At 44.1% G+C, this 21,154-nt stretch overlaps 1 long non-coding RNA gene across 1 annotated transcript in view; it reads left to right on the top strand.

Moving 5' to 3' along the window:
- The first annotated feature begins 2,416 nt into the window (after nucleotides 1-2,416).
- The window catches only part of LOC127038805 (uncharacterized), a 40,276-nt gene continuing 21,538 nt past the window's right edge, over nucleotides 2,417-21,154 (top strand). Inside the window, exon 1 of the long non-coding RNA XR_007770806.1 lies at nucleotides 2,417-2,672. This is a non-coding gene — a long non-coding RNA (uncharacterized LOC127038805). The remainder of the gene's footprint in view (nucleotides 2,673-21,154) is intronic.

Below are 21,154 nucleotides of genomic sequence, written 5' to 3'. Positions count from 1 at the left end.
GGCCATGTGATGATGGTTTTGATCTCTGTAAGTGAATCTAGTTTAGTTGATTCACCCTGTGCATTTAATTTTTATGTTTACATAACAAGGTTATATAACTGCACAGCAAGAGTCCAGAGGCAGGAGCTAGAATCATAACAGACAGCAGTATGAAAAATTCTTACATGAAGTGCATTAAAAACAAAGTTCTTAAGCTATATTTTATCTCAGAGGTCTGGGGAGCTTTCAACTTGATTTGAAAAAAAAATCAAAGCTACTGGCATTTAAGAACCACTGTTTCATCAGGATTAATTTATAAATAAGAAACTGGGACCTCACTAGATACATATGTTGACTACGTAATTTGAAAGGAGGAAGGAGTGGAGACAAGATGATTGCTTGACACAGATTAAAATAGAGGCGACCAAGGAAGTCAGTTTCTCAGCAGAATTATATGCTCCCAAGTAAGTTACTGAAATGACCAAACAACTGTTAAATTCCTTTATTACAACTAACCTTGGGTTTGTAAAAGCCCTGGCAGAATGCTGGCCCTATCCAAACACTACTACTACTAACGACTGAAAGAGGAGAACCATACATAATTATCTGGGGGCTACTTGAACCAGACCCATCCCTTGTTCAGGTAGTGTAAAAATATCGTGCAGACCTCCTCTCTACCTCAGACTCAATGCTGAACTCCTCTGAAGTTCGAAAAAATCTGATAAATCGCTTCTCTTTTTAGAACATCTCGTGTTCTTCTGCACTTCCTGCTTTCAGACGGGATCAGGAATGTCATAGGAAGTTGTTCTCAGGCATTTCTGACCAAACAGAATCCAGGAAATAGTCGAAATCTTCTAAAAAAATGGTTTTCCATCCTGATTCCCATCCCGAAGAGGTTCCGGAGAGCACAGATGTGAGCTTTCCAATCTGTGAGGCCCTCACAGTAATGTGGATGAGCTAAATGGAAAGTGCAGACTAATTAATACCCTTGTCACTAAAGCTGGTCAAATAGCAAAAGAAAGCGTTCAGCATGTAAACCAGACAATGGAGACTGGTGGTGATAGTGGCCAAGTAACACATTGGCAGAACACCATTCGACGGCTCTGTTCCCTGAAGCGCAAATTATTGAGGTGGCTGGGCAGCTAAGGAGAGCTAAGAGCCAGTTTGTGAAACTGAGAAAACATGGGAAATAATTGCATGTACAGATGGATCCAGCCTGAGATTTTGTCACTTTGAATTAAGACTGGCAGGCACCTGAACCAGCAGCCTTTGGAAAGGAATTATTTGCCTATCACCACAGCTACTTCTGCAAGTGAGAAGGTGGCAGTTAGTCTCCAGGGGGGAAAATACAGTCAAAGGGAAGCTGGTATTTAAACTTGGCTGAGTGGGAGAGAAAAGGTGTTGTTATGGTAACAAATTGCTTGTATTCTCCCAAGGAAGCTCTAGTTTTGTTTAATAGGGAGGAAATGCAGAGAAGGCAAAAGGATAATATTTCAAAAAAAATGTAATGAGACATGAATTGCACATTCTCATTCTGCTGGCGTGTGTAATGGTTCAGGAGGAAGGGAGCATGGCATTTCTAACCAGGTCTAAAATACAGTGCCTGCATGTTCCTCCTGACAGCTCTGCACCGCGGACTGCATGGAACCAAACTCTAGTGACTTTATTCCTTTTCATGTTGCATTTTCCAAATCAGGCTCATGTTTGTAAAGTGCACGGAACAGAAGGCACCTCAGGGGGAGCCAGTGGTAGCACCTTATTTTTTTCTGAAGAGAGAGAGGGGCTGGCTCCTGCCAAAGAGCACAGGAAAAGCCTTGGAGAATTTGACAAAACAGCATGGTGTAGATTCTCATTACTGTCTTCGTGATGCTTCCAAATATTTCCTCCCTGAAATGAGCACTTAGAGGGGAATACAAAATGACATGCTATGTGATAATGGGTGAGACACTAGAGGCCAAATGAGAGATTGCTGGAGGTGGCCATGAGGAAAGGTGATCAGATGTCCCGATTTTATAGGGACAGTCCCAGTTTTGGGGTCTCTTTCTTAGATAGGCTCCTATTACCCCCCACCCCATCCCAATTTTTCACCTTTGCAGTCTGGTCACCCTAGGCTCAGCTCAGCACTGCTGATGTAAAAATTCTTTTCTAGTTCTGTGGAGACAAAAATTCCTGTGCTAACGCTGTCATCCCCGACACATTGTGGCACAGTAATACAATGCTGTGCGTACTGCTAAACAATCACGCAGGCCTTCAAGCAGCCTAGCTGCATGTTTACTTAACAGATTTCAGTTTAACAGTTTCGCCTGTCCTCTTCTCCTCTGCACAGGCACTTACTTGTCAGAGGAAGGTGGCGGTTTGATAAGGAACATGATAATTAGGAACGTGCCAGAAATCAGATATTAATAGAAGCACTATTAGAGAGTTTATGGATAATTTAAGATGCAGCACATTCTTTTAGTGAGTGCCTTGTCTGTTTAAGAGCAGTAATTGCCTATTACTTTGCAGCTTCTGATGTGCTTGGCTGCATGACACATGAAGATACAGCATATATTTAAAGAACTAACACTAGTTCAAGGTACCTGCTTGCAATTTTAAACACAAGAATCCAATAAACTTCTAATGGCAGGAAGGAGAGTGGAAAAAAAGAAAAGAAAAAAAAAGCACATACAAAACAGCAAATCAACAAGAGCCAGGTAAGTGCCCCATAGCAAAACACTCGATGTAGCTCTTATTAATGGCTTAAACTGCAGAAGACAGTTTTGCTTATCTTTAACTGGGATAAATACTGCCTCGCGTTTACTATATGCCACTTGCTATGTGCCCCATAGCAAAGATGCTTTCTTGCGAATTGATCAAACGGAATGTGGTTAGTGGTTAAGGGGAAATAAAAGAGCTATTGCATACTGAGTAAGCCCTACAGCACATTGCTTGTTTACCTTCTGATATGTCTCTAGAAATGCTCTAATTTGATTCTTCACAATGTGATGGAACTTTGATCCTGGCTGTGTATTAACATAAAGGAAGATCTTTTATTTCTGAACCAAAAAGTGCATGTTGTCTCTTCTCCCCCTAGCCCAGGGGTTCTGAAACTGGGGGTTGGGACCCCTCAGGGAGTCGCAAGCTTATTACATGGGGGGTTGCGAGCTGTCAACCTCCACCCCAAACCCCGCTTTGCCTCCAGCATTTATAATGGTGTTAAATGTATAAAAAGTGTTTTTAATTTATAAGGGGATCACACTCAGAGACTTGCTATGTGAAAGGGGTCACCAGTACAAAAGCGCCCTAGCCACTGCGGAATGAGCAGCTCATGGCTGAGTGGTGGCACTGTGATATTACCTGTCAATCCCCGCAGCCAATCCCATGTAAATAGGCAAGCCACCCAGATGTGATATTGGAAGAGGCCTCAGTTCTTTGTGTTTCATTAATTTGTTGTGTAGTAATCCTATTGGGTCAAATGCACTGAGTCAGTGGGGCATGTGAGTGGGAACTGGACACACATTTTGAAGGTCACTAGAACCCCGATTTGCACAGGCAACCCACCAAGCCCTGTTGGCACAGGTGGAGGTCTGTAGCTTTTGGGTGACACCCTTCCTATCAAAACTGGTGGAGACACAGTAGACACTGGGAATTCACTCAGGGCGGTTTTGGAAATAATAACACAGGGTGCCTCATGCACGTAGGCTAAGATTTTCCAAAGTGTCTAGTGATTTTGCAGTGCCCAGATTGAAACACCATGAAGGAGTCTGATGAAGGGGTCTGATTTTCAGAAAGTTCTGAGCACTTGCCCTCTGGCAATCAGCTCCCTGTCCAACATCTGAAATTGGGCCTCTAAATATTGTGGCATCTGAAATCAATAGTCCCATGTGCAAATCTTCAGCTTAGTGACAACGGCTCATTTCCACGGTACCAAAGCTCAGTGTCTCTGGTGCACTGTTCCTGGCTTTTGCCAGCACAGAGAGTCCCTTGCACGTCTACAAGCACCAACAAATTTAAATAAAAATAAAAATCAGGTTTGACCATTGTTTGGCTGTGGAGTAGTGGGGAGGTATCCCTGGATCCCAGAATTGCAACCCCATGTGACAATGCCCACTGGCATGAACCCTCCTCACATGTTGCTGTTAAATGCAGTGGGGTAGAGAAAGGGTTTTGTTAGGTATCACAGAAGCTAAGGCAAAAAGAATTCACTTAATGGACGCCTGGACACCACTAATTTCCACTTTCTTCCCTTTTATTTTTTAAAAATAAAAATACTGTAAAAACATTTGAAAAAAAAAATCCAAAAAGCAAGTGAGTGCAGGTGAGTCCCTGGGGATAATGACTAGAAACCTGAATGCAGCTACCAAACGAAGTGCAAACCTGACAGACATGAAGAGCGTCAGCTCAGCCTGAGTATATGAAGTTTCTTGCCCATTCGACTTTTGTGTTCGCACTCATCATTCATCGTCTTCTGAGTCACTTTTCCTTTCATGGAATTGCAATGTTATGCCATCTCGATGGAGCAACTAATCATTTTCCACCCCTGGATATGCATATAGCTATAGTCCCCTTCACACAACAGGCTGCTTCTTCATTAGGAAAGATGAGAGGCAGCCCGAAATATTGCACTTCTCAACAAGCTTCCTGGTAAGGGGGTAGGAGTAGGCTGGAGTAGGGTTCTATTTGCCAGCTGCCAAAATGATGGGACGGCAGTCTCAGCAGAATGATTGTAGACTCATATCTTATGTGATGAAAGGAATTTTAGGCTGTGAAAAGCTTTTCTACAGGTAAAATGAAAGTTCACATTTTCTCAGAGTTCTGCAATCAATCAATCAATCAATCACTTTTTTCATCTCCAGTCACACTCCTCAGGAACCTTGTTCAATTGTTACCTCTCAAGCTTTTGATTTACTGCAAGTGCCCTTTGGTATGTTGATCTTTGTGATTACATGATGAATTGAATTTGATTTAGATGTAATTGTTCTAATTTGTGCACCCAGTTACTTATCATTTCTACATCATGGATTTTGGATCACATCCAACCATTACAATTGAAGTTTGTACAGTGAGTAAATGATACAGAAGTGCTTGAACACAGGATTAGCAAAAAATGCACCTGAGATTGCAAAACCCAAATTATTTTTGTGATCATTTTATTCTTGAGAATTTCAGTTAATTATTGTGTCTCTTTCTCTTTCTTTTAATGAGTTCATTTGTTTTCAGTGGTTTGCCTTCCCACTACTGTGAGTCCAGAAAGCTGAAATAGCAGTCAAATTCCAGTCAGAATGGAAAATCACTTTGTATTATCGAAGTCCTCAGATAAGCAACATTCTTTGCTTTCATCTTCAGTCTGAACTATTTTTCATACTGTCTCAGCGGTGATGAAAAATCCTCCTTAAATTCAGGCAGAGCAGAGGTGAGAATTCAGGCTTTAGGAATTGCAGAAAACCCCAAACATATACACCAAGCTGAATTGAATCAGTCCTTGGACAAGAGACCTTCAGGAAAGTAAAAACAATGAGGAGTCCTTGTGGCACCTCAGAGACTAACAAATGTATTTGGGCATGAGCTTTCATGGGCTAGAACCCACTTCATCAGATGCACTTCAGGAAAGTGGTACTGATAGCACTGGACCCTTGCTATTGATACTGGCCCAGTGTCTCTCTTGAGGTGCAGAGTGGTGCTGCACATGGTGCTGTCTTTCTGGATGAGATGAAGATGCCAATGCACAAAACTTGATGGTTTATAGCCATTGAATAATCTCCAGCATTTTTCATGAGCTGTGGTGCTAGCTCCATTGCCCTGGAAAAATCCCAGTGCTGGTTATTTTATTCTGCCTCTCTAAAATCACCCTGCAGTCTCAGCTGGAATTGTGAGTGCTCAGCCCTTTACACAATCAGCCTGTAAACAACTAACTTAAGTTTTGCCATCTGTAAAATGGGGATAATGATCCTGACCTCCTTTGTAAAGTGCTTGGAGAGCTGCTCTGTGTTAGATAAGAGCTAAGGCTGCTGCTGATTAATAGTGACTGCAGGTACATAGCAACTCTGAAAGTTGGACCCTTAGGGTATGTCTACACAGTTATTTTTAGACTGGTAGCACAAGCCTTGCTATCCAAGTCTGTCGATATGGCTGGGTGGTTTGCTGCTGTGGGCTGTGCAGACGTACCCTTATTGGCTACAGTTCATTTCTTCGCTCCTTGCCCTAAGCTGACGTATGAAATAGGTTTATGATGTAAACACTCAGCTGTGCCCCAGTGGGAGCTGCTTTTCAGTGCTGTGTGAATTGACCCCTCTATATCCAGGACCTTCTTCCTCGCAGGCGCACTTTCCATCCTTAGCAGACTTTCAGCAGTAGCAGCCGGGCCCAAAGGGGTGGATCATCCTGCCTTTGCATTGTCCGTCTCCCTGGGGGACCTGCCATGGTGGGGCAGCTTGGAGTTACATCCGGAGCCCTTGCTGGCAGAGACTACCCAGTGGCTGCACTTTTCTGCCCACTTTTGGGACAAGGGCAGTACCAAGTTTAAGGGTTTACAAAGTTACACTTGTATTGAGCCCAATAACTTGTGTGTGACTAAATACTATCTTCTAGACAGGTAACCAGTCTGGATCTGAACACATGATGAGGTAGAGACTCCACCACTTCCTTTGGGAATTGGTCCCAATGGTCAATCACCCTCATGGTTAACATTTTGGGTCTCATTTCTAATTTGAACATGGCTACAACTTCCAGACACTGGTTCTTGTTATGCCTTGTTCTACTAGATTAAGGAGCCCTTTTCTATGCAGTATTTTCACCCTCTAATGGTACTTGTATATCATAACATAGCCACCTCTCTTATCTTCTTTATGATAAGGTAAACAGATTGAGCTCTCTGAGTCTTTCACTGTGAGGCACTTTCTGCAGCCCTCAAATCATTTTATGGCTCTTTTCTGCACCCTTTCCAATCAGAAGCCTTTTGTCTTTATGGAGCCTCCACTTTGTTTTAGTTTCCTTTAGTTTTTATAGCAATGCCCTGCTGGTGGGCGGTGCTATAAAAAGCCATACATAATAAATAACAATACTGATAAAGTCTTTCACTGTCTCTCCACTGAGCACAGAGACGTGTACTCTGAGGGAGCACTGTATTACTCTGCTGCTTTTCCAAATTCAAGAGCTTTAAATACCTGGCTTCTTAAAAAAAATAGTCCGGTGCTGAGTATTCTTTTCTCCCAGGAAACTATGGCACACCTGGCCCTTTCTGTTGAAAACCTCCACGATGACTCCCCATTGCTTGACATTTATTTCTGATCATTCAATCTCTGTCACCCTGGTTTCCTAGTGGGCCCAGAAGTGACAGTGACAGGGCAATCACTGGCCGTGATCTCCCAAGCAGCCTAGCTGATGAACTTGCACTCAAAGCTGCTGCTGGCATGTCTGAGCGGCTGTTATCAGATAAATTGGTTTTGAAGTATACAACTAGATATATAGATATGCTTTTACATTTAGTCCTTCAATTCAAGTTAATTGCTAACCTCTGCTGTTCTGGGGCAGGTAGTGTCATTTATTCACTTCATAATTTTTGCCTTGGCATGTTTCTTGCCGCTTTCTCTAAACCGCAGTGAGCGAAACAGCTCTGAGAAGCTGCTAGTTGAAAATAGATACATCTGAAACCCTCTGGGGGACTAAGCAGTGAAAGAGCTGTTCAGCGCATGTGCAAACATTAAACAAAAAATCAGGAAGGAAGAATTTAAAGCAGTGAGAGCAGGAACCCAGCTGCTGACTGCTCATGGAGGCCTATTATTAATTAACAAATGGCTGAAACTTGCAAGATTATCTGTATCTCCGGTGCTGATGAATTTATACCCCTGCTATTTGTGATAAGGGATTAAGGCATACAAACCCCTTGATGAGATCAGGATATATCTTCTGTTTATAAGTTTCATGTATCCTCACTGCTTTCTTGATTAAGATTTCTACAAAATAACCTGGCAACAGATACACTGCCTATTTCAAGGCTAATTGAATTAGCAGTTGAAGGTCATGTGGAATGCACTTGCTTTTAGTAAAAGATCTAATAGAAAATAGACTTTTGTATTTTCCATAACATCGAAATCCAAAGCATTAGTACTGGAAATATGCAGCTTTCCTCCATTGGCAAATCTTACTTGCCAGATATCCAGATGGATAACCTCTGAATCAGTTTGATTTGAAACCCAGGTATGTTGGGGTTGTTACAGATGCCTGTCTGATGAGTCAGGTAACTTACACTGCTTTCCCCTAAAGTGATAATTAGGGCTGTGTATCATATTTACAGAGAAATCTTGTTGGCCGCACTTGGCTAGGCTTTTTTAAATGTTTTGTTTGCTAAATACTTATGAAAAATGAGTATAGCGTGCCAAATCATACTTGGCTGTGAATATGAATCCACAGCACGTAACAGCTGAATCTGAAGGAAAGGTGGATTTTGCTCAGAAAACTACATTTTAGTCAAGCCAAGGAGCCGCACAAGGCCCAGGCCTTAAAGACTCTCTAGGCCTTACAGGCCTGAGCTTGAAATAATAATAAAAAAAATGTATGTGGGGTGGGTGGGGCTTACAGCTTCTACACTGGCTCTGAAGGCACCCCCAGTTCTCTGTGGCTTAGGTCGTCCACTCAGCTGGGAATGTACAGGAAAGAACTAACTAAAATTCACATACTTCACTGGGGTGGACTTCACCCTCAGACTTCTGTCTTTAACATAGTTCCTGCAGTGAAATCAAGTGAAGTACAGGAGGCAGGCTGGTGCTGAAGCTGTGGAAGGGAATGGATAGAGGGGAGGAGAAATATAAAGATGCAGAAGTCCTATTTACGTGGGATATGTTTGTCATTCGCTGCTTGTTACATCTCTTAATTGTGTGTCTCCATCACTTGAGCCTCCCCCTCCTGATCTTGTAAGTACATAGTTTCTATTTATTCTCATAATATTACCTTTTCTGGAATCTTTGCAATCTGTTTCCTCTTTTAACTCTTCTGGGTATGCATGCACAAACAAAGCACTGCTAAGCAACAGAGCCCAACCCACGCACCTAGAGTCCTTACTGATTGGCATCAAACAAGCCCTTTAAAAGAGCTCTTGAGCCAGCATCTTTCCATATTTTTAAACTACGGGTGTTGTACGTCCTCAGCGGGGGTGGATGACATCGGAAAGTGAGGAGACAAAACTGACTCACAGAGGTGTTTGCTGAGCCAGTTCAAAGTAGCAGGTGAGGATCAAACTGTATGTGACTCAGACCCTGTCTATCCTCAGGACAGTCCACTGTTCCTCCTTTCCTCTAACATGGATAACATTTGGAGGGATGTTTCGTACTGTGAATGTTCACAGGTGGTCACCACAGAGGGTGGAAGTGTCGGTGCCCTATGGGCCTCAGAGCAGGACTAGGAATATTTACTATGAAACATTTCATCAGAAGGAAAGGACCAGGAGGTTAGAAAGTGTCACATTTGGGGGAAAGGGACCACAGGACAGCCTAGGGCATCTACATGTCCCCACTACCACAGCATCTGAGCATCTCACCATCTTAACCCTCACAACACCCTGGGAGGCAGGGAAGCACTAGCCCCATTGTACAGATGGGGAACTGAGGCCCAGAGAAAATAAGAGACTTGCCCAAGGAAAGCTTGTAGCAAAGCAGGGACTTGAACCTGGGGCCAGCCTTCTATTTAGGGATAACAAGCTCCAAGTAGAGTGGGGGTATGTAATAAGCATGCAAGGGGTCATTGTGTGTATTAGGTTCCAGTACCCAAGGGATGAGCAGAGTCTGAGCCTGGATGAAGTCTGGCATGTGCTGTGTGCGGGAAATGGGATGCCTGCCAAACGAAGCGTTCCTGCTGGAAAGTGTAGTGTCAGCTTGTGATACTGCCTGGGGAACAATGCTGGGAGTCTGTACTGGAGCCTGAGAGTGCACCTGACTAGGAAGTGTGAAAATAGGTCAGGGGGAAAAGCACCCCAAAGGGCACATGGAGAGAGCCCCAAAGAGTACAGCACAAAAGCTAGTAACAAATGAGCCATCTCTAAACCTCCAATTGCCAGAAGCTGAGGCTGGACGATAGGGGATGGATCACGGGAGATGCCCTATTCTGTTCATTCCCCCTGAAGCATCTGGCAGCAGCCTCTGTCAGAAACAGGACACTGGGCTAGATGGAGCATCTGACTCCTTCTGGCCATTCATATGTTCTTACGTTCAGCTTGGTTACATCCCCACGCTGTCCACACAGAGGCTGGGACCTTCTCTGTGCAAAAACGGAGTTAGGCATTTCCACACCCCTGAGGTTCCCCAGGGAAGGGGGTAAAGCAGGCCCACCGCACCCCTTGCTAGAGGTGCCATATCTGCCCTGCAGTTTGCAGCCAGAATGTCTCATTAAGCTAGAGCCCCTGGCCATGGGTAGGAGGTTGTTATATTACATTGATGGGGCTTTAAGACAATGAAGAAGGAGATGTTTCTCTAGGGCACTGTCATTGGGCCAAGTTTCTGCCACCGCTCCAAAGCACGTGCTGCCTCACTAGCTCAATCCTTAGCCTCCGGTGTCAGGGCCACCCCTCCCTGGGTCCTTTGCACGTCTGCTCCCGGCAGCTTCCTAGTTTCAGTCAGCTCTGCTCCCCCTGGGGCTGAGTCGCTCCTTGCTCTGGGACCCAGCACAGGAGCTAGCTCTGCTCTGGGGTGGCTTTCCCTCCCTAGTGCACAGGCTGTCTCCCTCCTCCACCTGCCCACAAGCAGTCCTTATAGGCCAAGTGTAGCCCAAACCTCTTTAATCAGCTGGGTGGTGCTCCCCCTCTCCGGTCCAGGGGTGCTGGGCTTCGTCTGTCCACAGGGACCGGCTGCCCTCGGACAGGCACATACAACAGCATGTGGCTGTTGTGCCCTGTCATTCGCATTCCTAGGGGATTTCCTCTCCCTTTGGTACACTCCTTCTGGCAGGAAGAGCAGAAGGGGCCGGTTGCCCTTGGCAGCAGCTGATAGGAAAGGCACTTGGAAATGAGCTATGCTGCTCTTGTTCCCAGACCCTTCATCCTTCTCTCTTTGCCCTCCCTGTCCTTTCCTCCTTTATTGCTCTAGCAGCAGCAAACAAAGTTACAAGGAAAGTGTGGTTTGCCCAGCACACACACACAACACACTCACCCTACATAACACATGGCACATCCAGAGGCCACATCACACAATCCACTGCACCCACACTATGTGGTACATGGCTTCCCCCGCATCCCATCCCATCCACCACACTGCAACCACCCTGCATAATACACACATATGTTCTGCACCCACTATGTACCCCCCACAACTCCCTGCTCCACACACACAACACCCCCCAAGACACAGATCCACTAACACAAAGCAAAGCACTTAGAGCTAAATTTTCATTCACTTCTGCCTACCCAAACAGACACTGGCACAGCACATGTGCCTTTGCTCCAAACAACCAACACAAACTACTTCATAACACATACCTCTTCCTCTTACTAGTACCCCAAATAATCCTCCCACATACACACACCGGACCCCTACTCCCCTCCACGTACACCAGATGCTTGGATAATATTAAAAGACTTACAGAGAATGACCAATAAAATAAATGGGTGCAGATGCTCCCAGGAGCTGAGGGGTCACTTAAAACATTAGCTTCACCTTCCCTCTCTCTCCCTCCCAAAAATCTGTATTCTGTTTTGTTTGGTTGTGTTCTTTGAATTTTCTATTCGTAGCTGATTACTGGAACCAGGTTGAGCTTATTTACATCCAATTTACATAAAGAGTTATGAAGTGAAACTGTCAGGGTTTCTATTATCCAGCTCATAAACTTTCTTCTTTACTTGAGAAAGTAACACACAGATCTAGAATGAGCACTAAAACGTCACCTGGGCCTTTAATTTCAGTCCATCACAGGGTCCAGATTCACTCTCAGGAGCTCTCAGCCCCCGATTATAGGATCATTATTATGCTAGTATCATAATACCCATAATAATTCATTAATAATCTCTGGTGGTAATAATAATAGCCTTATAAACTACCTTCCATTTAAGATTCTCAAGGTGCTTTAGAAACGTAGATAAGGACTTATCTACACTAGCATGTAGAACTGCCTTAACTAATCTAGAGTAGTTCTAGTATCTTAGTATGGATATAATTATAATGGCATAAAGTTACTTTACACAGCTACAGCTATTCCCATCTGGGAAGGGGAATAATTACATCACAGTAGGGCAGCTTTACACTGGTAATAACTGCATTTACACTGGGGCTTTTACAGGTATAACTACAAAGTAAAAAATGACACCCCCTAAGTGAAATGTGATATTTGCACAACTGATAAGTGCAGAGCAACCTAAGTATCACAGTCCCCATTTAATAAATGGAGACACAGAAATATTAAGTGGCTTGTCCAAGGGGGGGAAAAAAGTCAGTGACAGAGGTAAATAAAAAACAGATTTCCTGACTTCCAGCTTCCCACTCTTAACCACAAGAGCCCACGCTATTGCCTTAAGTAGTGACATTATAGCCACATGTGAAAAGGTAGGTGATTGTATATAATTGTATAGTGTAGAGAAAGAAATAAAAATGTCATTTGAGATCTGAAACGGTTAATAGAAAAGGAAGGGCACAGGCACCCAGGCAAGGTAAGTGTAAATATTTAAATGCTTTAATCAATAACGTATTAGTCATTCAGTCTGAGAAAAACACAGTAATTCACTAGATAGAGAAAACAAGTGTGCCAAAAATGAATTAATGAATCGACATTGCTGCCTGCAGCTTATCCCCTCTGCCAAGGGCAAGCGGAGTTCTCTGAAGCAGCCCTATTGCATATACAAGTCAATATATTTACATTAATCCCCAAGTGCAAAACAAAAGTGCCATCATAAATTCAGCCAAGTGCATAGCACTCATTTAGGAAGAGCATAGAGCACACTTCCTATTTCCCTCAATTAAAAAGTCACAGACTCTCCATACTTAGGGAGCACAGGGGCTGTGTAAGCTGAGGTGCACAAACTTCTCCCAGCTTAAGGATGCAAAAATGATTTCCCAAGAGCCCAAAAGGCCATTCTTCATTTGTATTATGTGGAGCATATTGCTGCTACTTTCAGCTTTAATCCAGAGGTTTCAGTTACTAGAACTCAAAGAAGTTAACTAAAAAACAGGGGAATAGGTTTTTTGCAGTTTGATTTCTTTGTCCATTTGACACCAATTCATATAGAGTTGGTTTCACTATTTCCCCTACATAATTAGGCTCCATCTATACAACAATTTACTGTGCTACTAACTAGTCAGCTCAAAACACTTGGGGCCTGATTTTTATTTACACTTAGTCTCTGGCAATACAAAAGAGCTGTCCAGTTACATCCACTTTAAGGTCCCTTTAAACTGCCAGAGTGGTGTAAAAGGTCCTTTAGCACAAATGAGAATCAGGCCTTTTGCCCTGACATGGCACCTGGGAATGCCCTTGCTATTATTAATATATTTGTATTGTGGAGTGCCTAGGGTTCTCACTCATAGACCAGGAGCCTGTTGTGCTAGGCACGGCACAATCACAGAACAAAACTGTTGTCAGATGCTACCAGTGTGGTGCTCTGCTCTCTCCAATGTTGGTGTCACTCGGCTGTGTGCGTGTGTTCCCTCTGTGTGCTGTCCCAGCTTTGCGCAAATAGCTGACACAGCAGACCCGAAGAAGACCCCCAATGACCACAGAGTCTAGTAAGGTGCAAAGTCACGTCGGCCAGGTTTATTGCCGTATGGACACAATGGCAGTTCCCAGTAGATTACTTAGTCTACCGGGCATACTACGAGAAAGTGCCTCTTGGCAATGGACTCAGCACAGTCAGTGGCGGGACTTTCCACTGCTCCCTCGGCTGGACAAAGACACCGCCCCAAGGATGCATTCTTATACACAGGTACAAACAAGTTACACATCACTCCTGACTTATTGAGGTGCAACCCCCCTACATAGCAAGGTACAATCTCTCTATGTAGTAAGGTGCCGCCTCTCACCTTGTAAATGTTGGTTTGAACAAAACAACTCTATCCATCATATTACCCTTTTGCCCCTGTCATTGGGATGGGTCAGTCTGTTCCTTGTTATCTGTGTGGAATGTGCCAGTATGTGAATGTTCTGATCTCTAGTGTTCAGTACCTTTTAGGTACGTATCTTCTTGCAGCATCAGCCCTTTCCTTGCCAGCTTCTGTGAGCAGGGCCTGCCTCTGGCTCAGAGCTTAACTCTGCTTTATGTTAGCAAAGCCTTGACCATTACTTTAGTTCAGGTCTTAGGCCTCATATCAGGCCTCTGATACCAAGGTTTATATCTCAGGGCCTCCTCTTACTACAAAAACCACAGAGGTGTTTACCTTGTGAGTAGAAGATGTAAGAAAACCAATGTGTACAGCAAACAGCCATGTGTAGCACTAAGAAAAATAGAAATAACAACGGTCATCTTGAAAAGCAGTGGGCACAGCATTTCATCCTGCTTTGCACTACCAAAGCAACGTGGAGCTATTGTTACACACTACGGAATCTGATCCAGCGCATTTACAATCAGTCCAATTTGACTCGTGTTAAAATATTGGCCTTCCAAGAGCAGGAACAGCTCTTGAGAATGTATTCAACAGGTCCTTAGTTAGCTCCCGTCTCACATGTACACAGACCAGCATGTCTGGGAAAGGACAAGCTCAAGCAAGACATCAAGATCCCTTATTCAAGTGACTTCTACCCTCGTATGGAGGGATTATTGCTTTCCTTCCATAGGGTCAACTCTTTAAATCTGAGGTTTAACTTGAGTTTACAAAGCATCAAAAGCCAAGTTAGGAAAAATTGAATTCCCCATGGTATTTTGTTTTGCTGAAAACATCTATTAGTTTTTTGATCTCCGAAATGGGCTATTGAGAAAGAAGGTGGTCCTTTGTTTTCAGGATTTTAGCACAGAGGTGTGTAATAATGTTCTTGGTACGAATAGCTGTGTTTCTGTAGCTAGCAGTCCTTTCTGTGTCTTCTTGCACTTCTTCAGCTGCCATTTAGAGCAATTATTTCCTATTGTGAGCTATCAACATAGATTCAAATGCTTTGACCCGTTGGGCCAACATTACTCTCAGAAGCAGATTTCTCTCACATTAGAATTTTGGCCCTGAAGCTTCTCAGACCATGACAAGTGGAACCAGTGTAAATCAAGAGGAATTCTACTAAAATCAATGGAGTCACAGGGCATAAAAGAAATGAGAACCAGGCCCGTAGGTGGATAACACTATCACTGCTTATGAGAGATCCCGCGTGTGTGTGTCCAGTAGCTACTCCTTCATTTTGAAGCTATGCTTTTCTCCTGAGTATGTAAATACACAGCAGGGTAACACTGTTAGTGGTTAATGTCTTTGAGGACCATTTTTACTGTTGCTTGAATTGCTGACCATGCTCTAATGTTCCTCTTCCCTTCACTGAAACACTTTAGATTCTGTTTCTCTGGGAGTCTGAGTAAGAGCACAAGGACACATAGATACATTAGGTACATTCCACAGAGATGGCAGCTCAGCTTTCACCAGGTATGAAATAGACAGAGTACAATCATTCACCACAATACCACATCTTGTCCAATTAAAATGTTGCACTCTTCTTTAAAACACAGCGACTCACTTGCATAAATAATGAATGCCATGGTCTCCTATGACTTCTTCCTCTTAGACATGCTGCCAGATCTGAGTATTCTGCTGCAAACCCGTTTCCTACTTATTGCCTCTGATGTACACCAGTTTTTGGCCTTAGGTATCATTTATTGGTGTTCTTATTAATGTTCAGATGTTCCATTCAGGGTGACCTTGTTCCTAAACCTCAACCTAGTTCTATAGCCTATTAAATCACCACATTGTAACACAGTTGGAGTAGAAACAATTTACTGCTTAAATAATTTATCTAGATTCAGTACAGAAAGTCTTTTGAAGAGATTCATCAGCTAATAAAGAAAATTGATTCTGGAAGCCAAAGTCAATAAGAGGTTAGAGAAACACCACAGCATTTACATAGAGAACCTCCTGACGCAAAGCCTGTCATCATGTTTGCTCTGATACTATGATACCATTCCATGCCTCCCAAGCAGAGCAGACTCCCCTATAATTATTAGCTCCCTGCTGCATAAGGTTCAAGGTGTTCCCCCTAGTTAGTTAGACCCCCCCCCCCACTGTGTTCAAACTTATTTCAATTTCCTGGGAAAGCAGAGGAAAATTAGAGAGTTTAGAGGGCCAATGTTTGCCACTTCAGACCTGGCATAGTACAAAATAGAGCATGTGGCCACTATTTGGGTAATGGAATTCAGAAAGAGCCTTTTTCTCTGGTGGGATCAGTAGCCAGACAAGGTATGATTCCTTGGAAGGTGCCACCAACTTGTGGCACTATTATTTCAGACTGTACAAACCTAACCAAAGCCATGGTGTAATCAGGGCTATGGGGAACTCACTCCTGAGTACTCAGCACACAATGAGCTTGGTTCATTCGACCCCAGGCACTCATGATGTTCTTGGGTTCAGTTCCTAGCAAAATGAAGGCTACGGTGAGGACCAAGAGAAATGAGCTGGTGGAGGACATACAGTTACTACTGATAAGAAACAAAGCACAGGTGAAAGGTTTAAAGTAACTTTGGTAGAGAAGTTTTTATCTAGGCCTATGTGTGTAGGTTATATTATGCATGTGTGTTGATATGTCATGCACATATACATTGGTCTCTACACAGCTTGTATATAGAACATGTTGGACAGGAATTGTCTCAGAGGTTGAGATTTTTTAAACAATCTAGGGGATTTAGAGACAGGTCTTCCATTAATTCCAGTAATTCTAATGGGTCATGTGTCCGAATCACAAAGACTGCTTTGAAAACCTCAACCAAAGTCTTCACTCTTTCCTTTCAGACATGGCTTTTACATGTTCTGAAGTTCCTAAGTAGTTCTGAAGCATTATGGCTTGTCAGGGTGCATTAAAAATTCATCTCCTTATTGTTTGCATTACAGAGGGACAGCAGGAGATAAAATAAGGAGCCAGCTTAGACACAGCAGTGGCATATTTGCATAGGAGGGAAGCATTGTCCCCACTTCCCCTGATCCTGCTAGTGTCCGATGTCTATCCATAGAGAAGTCTTTTTTAAAGCTACCACCAAAAAGATCATTATCTATCTTATAAAATATGGCAAGTAAAATACTCCATATTTTGACCTATCCATGTAGTAGTCCAAATGGAAAAAAATATGACTCTAGACTGTATCTAATGCAACGTAAGGTGTCTTCATGGCATACCTTTCTTCTAACAAACAAACATTTCTGTTCTTCAGGCTAAGAGTGCTTAGAAAGCCCATTGTAAATTGTGAGGTGATGGTGAAACCAGTACAAGTGTCTGCGTCTCTGCTTAGAATCAGTGGGCTATCACGCTCTCCATCGGTCATCCTCAGCATGGATCACTCCAAGTAAACACAGGAGCACAGCAAGTGCAATAAAAGATAGGTGGAAAGGTCATAGATTTACATCCCAGGAAGGAGACTGAACCCAGTTGTTTTGATATTATAAACTTCACTTTAAAACTGGGCAGCTAACATATATCTAGGAGAACGGGTCTGGGATAACCGCAGGCCATGAGTCAGTACCCCACATGGAGTTCCCCTGTTATACATGGTACATCTTTGCCGTTGCTTTTAGTAACCTGCTATTTCTCAGCTTGACTGGCTAACTTGAGGCCTCTCTCAAGCTAAATGCTGTAGACTCAAACATGTCTTAAGGAAGTTTCTCCAAAGGGCTGACAAAAATTGGTTGCCTAGAAGTGTATCTCTAACTAAAGGTCGAAGAAAATTGTACGGAAAACCTTGGGGATGCTGTAAAGCGATTGCTTATGACAGGTGATTTCTTTCGAGACTGTGTCTCTGCCTCTCTGACCTGCCAGGCCAAGTGCATTTGTCTGCAGTGCTCAAGATAACTATTCCCCAAAATGAAGCTTGAGAGAGCAGAGCACTCTGGGCAGGAGGTCTCCACCTCCAGAATTCACTTCAGCAAGAAATGCATTTGAGCATGAGCCTGGGCAGGTTCAGGAAACGTTGTCAGAGCACTTTGTCCAGGCTTCTTGGTAATGGCCAGGTCTAGAATGCTCAGCACTCTGCCGACAGGCCTGGTCTCTCTAGCTAGGCAATTCTATGGGTCCCTCACCTCAGTAGCTGAACACCTCACACACATACGTGAACATTATGAGTCAGATAGGGTAGGGCTTTTACCTGCAGTTTAGAGACTGGGAAACAGAGTCCCAGAGAGATTAAAGGCTTTGCCCAGGGTCAGATGGGGAGTCTGTGGCAGAGCTGGGAATTGAAGCCTGATCTCTCAAGTGCCAGCCCCATGCATTGACCATAAGTATGTCAGTCTTTTAGCGTTGCAGTGCTGTAATGGAACATGATATATTTACTCCTCATACTTAATAATGGATACAAGTCCAGTAGAGTGACCTCAGATGCTACGGTAATGGGCACTTTCTCCACATTTGTAACAATACTGGGCTTCCGTGCACTTTTCACTGTAATGAAATGCACACCGAAGTGTGTGCGTTGGGTAGGAGAAGTTACTGTTTCGTTTGTGATTGGCCTAATTGCTCAGTTAATTCAACACTTACTAGGAGGGCAATCAGGGCTGTCCTTAGGATTTTGGCTGCAAAATCAGTAATGTCATCGTATGACAAAGACAAAGTGATATCTTGTTCTATTGCAAGAGTAGCAAGACCAGTCAAGTGTTCCTGACTCATTGTAGAGCGGAGATAATTTTTAATGAGCTTTAGTTTTGAGAAAAGCTCCGTTCTCCTGATGCTCCTGTTACAGGAATTGTCAGTAGAATATGAGTGGCAATGTACACATTAGGATATATGTCAACAAGTTTGCTGCTATGAGTAAACTGTACAACGACCATCATTGATTTTGCATGTGGCAACATTGATGACAGTGTACTCAATTCTTCGTACAGTTCAAGTCCATTTAAATCAAAATGATCGCTGTGCTTCAGGAGGCTCTCTAGGTCAGGGGTCCCCAATGTGGTGCTCGTGGGTGCCATGGCGCCCGCAGGGGCCTCTCAGTGCACCCACATACTGGCTGGCGGACGAGCATCTGCCAAAATGCCACTGAAATTCGGCAGCTACGCCTTTGGATGACGCCACTTGCCGCCGATTAGCAGCGTCATCCAGAGGCGTCACCGCTGAAATGCCGCCAAATTTCAGCGGCATTTCGGCGGATGCTCATCCACCGCCATGGTGGGGACCACTGCTCTAGGTTCTTGCACTTTGTCATTAGTTGCTCTTGTTTTCCTATTTCATTGAATTTAGTCCTGTTCAGCCCACTACCAACTGAGTGAATGGAACCCCAGGCCAACACGGGTTGAGTGGCTCAGCCGGGGTCTCAGCCACCGGCCTGCTCAGCCCGCTGTCAACCTGGGGTTCCTTGGAGGTCCCCAGGCCAGCAGTGGGTGCTGAGTGGGGCCGGTGGCCAGGACCCCGGGGCAATGGGGCAGCAGCCAGAACCCGAGAGCAGTGGCGGACTGAGCTGCTCAGCCCACCGCCGCATGCCATCAAAAATCAGCTCACGTGCCACCTTTGGCATGTATGCCATAGGTTGCTGACCCCTGCTCTATACATTAGTAAGGAGATGAGCATGTTACAGTTGTTGGAGGGCTCTATTTAGCAGTAACAGGGCTATAAGAAAGTCAGTCAACGTTTTTTGTTTCTCTGATGAAAACTGGCCCACTCCCTTCCCCATACCAAACTTGTACAAATTGTCAACAACTTAATTTTATGTTTTTGGCTAATATATTGATTTTAAAAAAATAATATTGAAATTGAATTCAGGATTGTTAGCAAGCATTTTTGGAAAACAAATTTGTTAAATGACAATCTAAATGGCAACACAGTACTGCTTTCATGTTTGGCTCACCCACCAGCCTGCTGGTCCAACAGCTGCAATAGAGGAGATAGGTGGAAAACTGCAGGACCCCAAAATCCACCTCTTGGGGTGCAGAGTGACAACAGCAGCAGCAAACCCTCAGGTCCAATCACACGCCAATGGGCACTGCTGCCAGCCCAATGGACCACGGTGAAGTTAGCACAGCATCTGATCTCAGGGACGGGGCACCCATGAAGCCACAGAAGCTCATCCTGCCTTGTGCAGCTCCCCCTGGATGAGATGGATCGCTGCCAGCCCAGGGGAAAGACGTGCTCCCCAGGTAGGGAGACCAGATCCAGATGTCCTGATTTTATAGGGCCAGTCCCGATATTTGGGGCTTTGTCTTATATAGGTACCAATTACCCCCACCTAGGGTGACCAGACAGCAAATGTGAACAATCGGGATGGGGGTGGGGGTGGGGGTGAATAGAAGCCTATATAAGAAAAAGACCCCAAAATCAGGACTGTCCCTATAAAATCAGGACATCTCGTGACCCTACAGGTGAGTTCCTTCCCGGAGACCCCAGCAGCCAATCCTCTCCCTCAGACTGTGCAGCATTCGGTCTCTCTAGGACTCAGCAGCCCTGCTCTTACATGCTTCACTGTTTCTCATCTGTCCGGGCTCCCAGCAGAGCGGTGCCTCCAGACCTAGTGGTGCCCTAGGCGACTGCCTGGTCTGCCTATGGCTAAGGACGGCCCTGAGGGCGATGCTTGGCACTTCAACTGAAATAGAGAGAGATTCTGTGCAGTGATCAGACCCATCGATTTGTCTTGATTTCATGGGGGAATTGTATGGGCTTTGTACAACATCGCACCCTTTCTCCTTCCCCTGCCCCCAAATCTGAAACTGTTTGTCCTTTGGAATCTTTAACAGCTGCCTAAGAATGGAATATAATTCAGTAAACATTGGCTCAGACCCACGAAGGCCTGCAGCAAAGCTCGCTTACGCATCTCAGTTCACTGAGACAAGTACTGGAGAATTTCAGACCTTTCCTTTCTGAACTCAACATTTGGAGGCCATGAACATTTGAATAGACAAAAATAAATATTAAAGATGCATTGCATCGTTCTCCCACTGCTCTGCCTTCTGTGTAGGTTCTATACCGTATGTCTATATAAAACCTACATTGCAAGCAGGTACCCTTAGAGTGAAAAAAAATCTATTTTAGGGACATAGTCTTCTCTCAGATCTACAAATGAAATCAGATATGAGTGGAATTTGTCCCTGAGAGGTTAGTGCACAAGAGAAAATCAGAAAATAATGTAACT

This window comes from Gopherus flavomarginatus, chromosome 21 (assembly GCF_025201925.1).
Source record: "Gopherus flavomarginatus isolate rGopFla2 chromosome 21, rGopFla2.mat.asm, whole genome shotgun sequence".
Taxonomy (NCBI): domain Eukaryota; kingdom Metazoa; phylum Chordata; order Testudines; family Testudinidae; genus Gopherus; species Gopherus flavomarginatus.
This window is presented reverse-complemented; position numbering and strand designations above follow the sequence as displayed.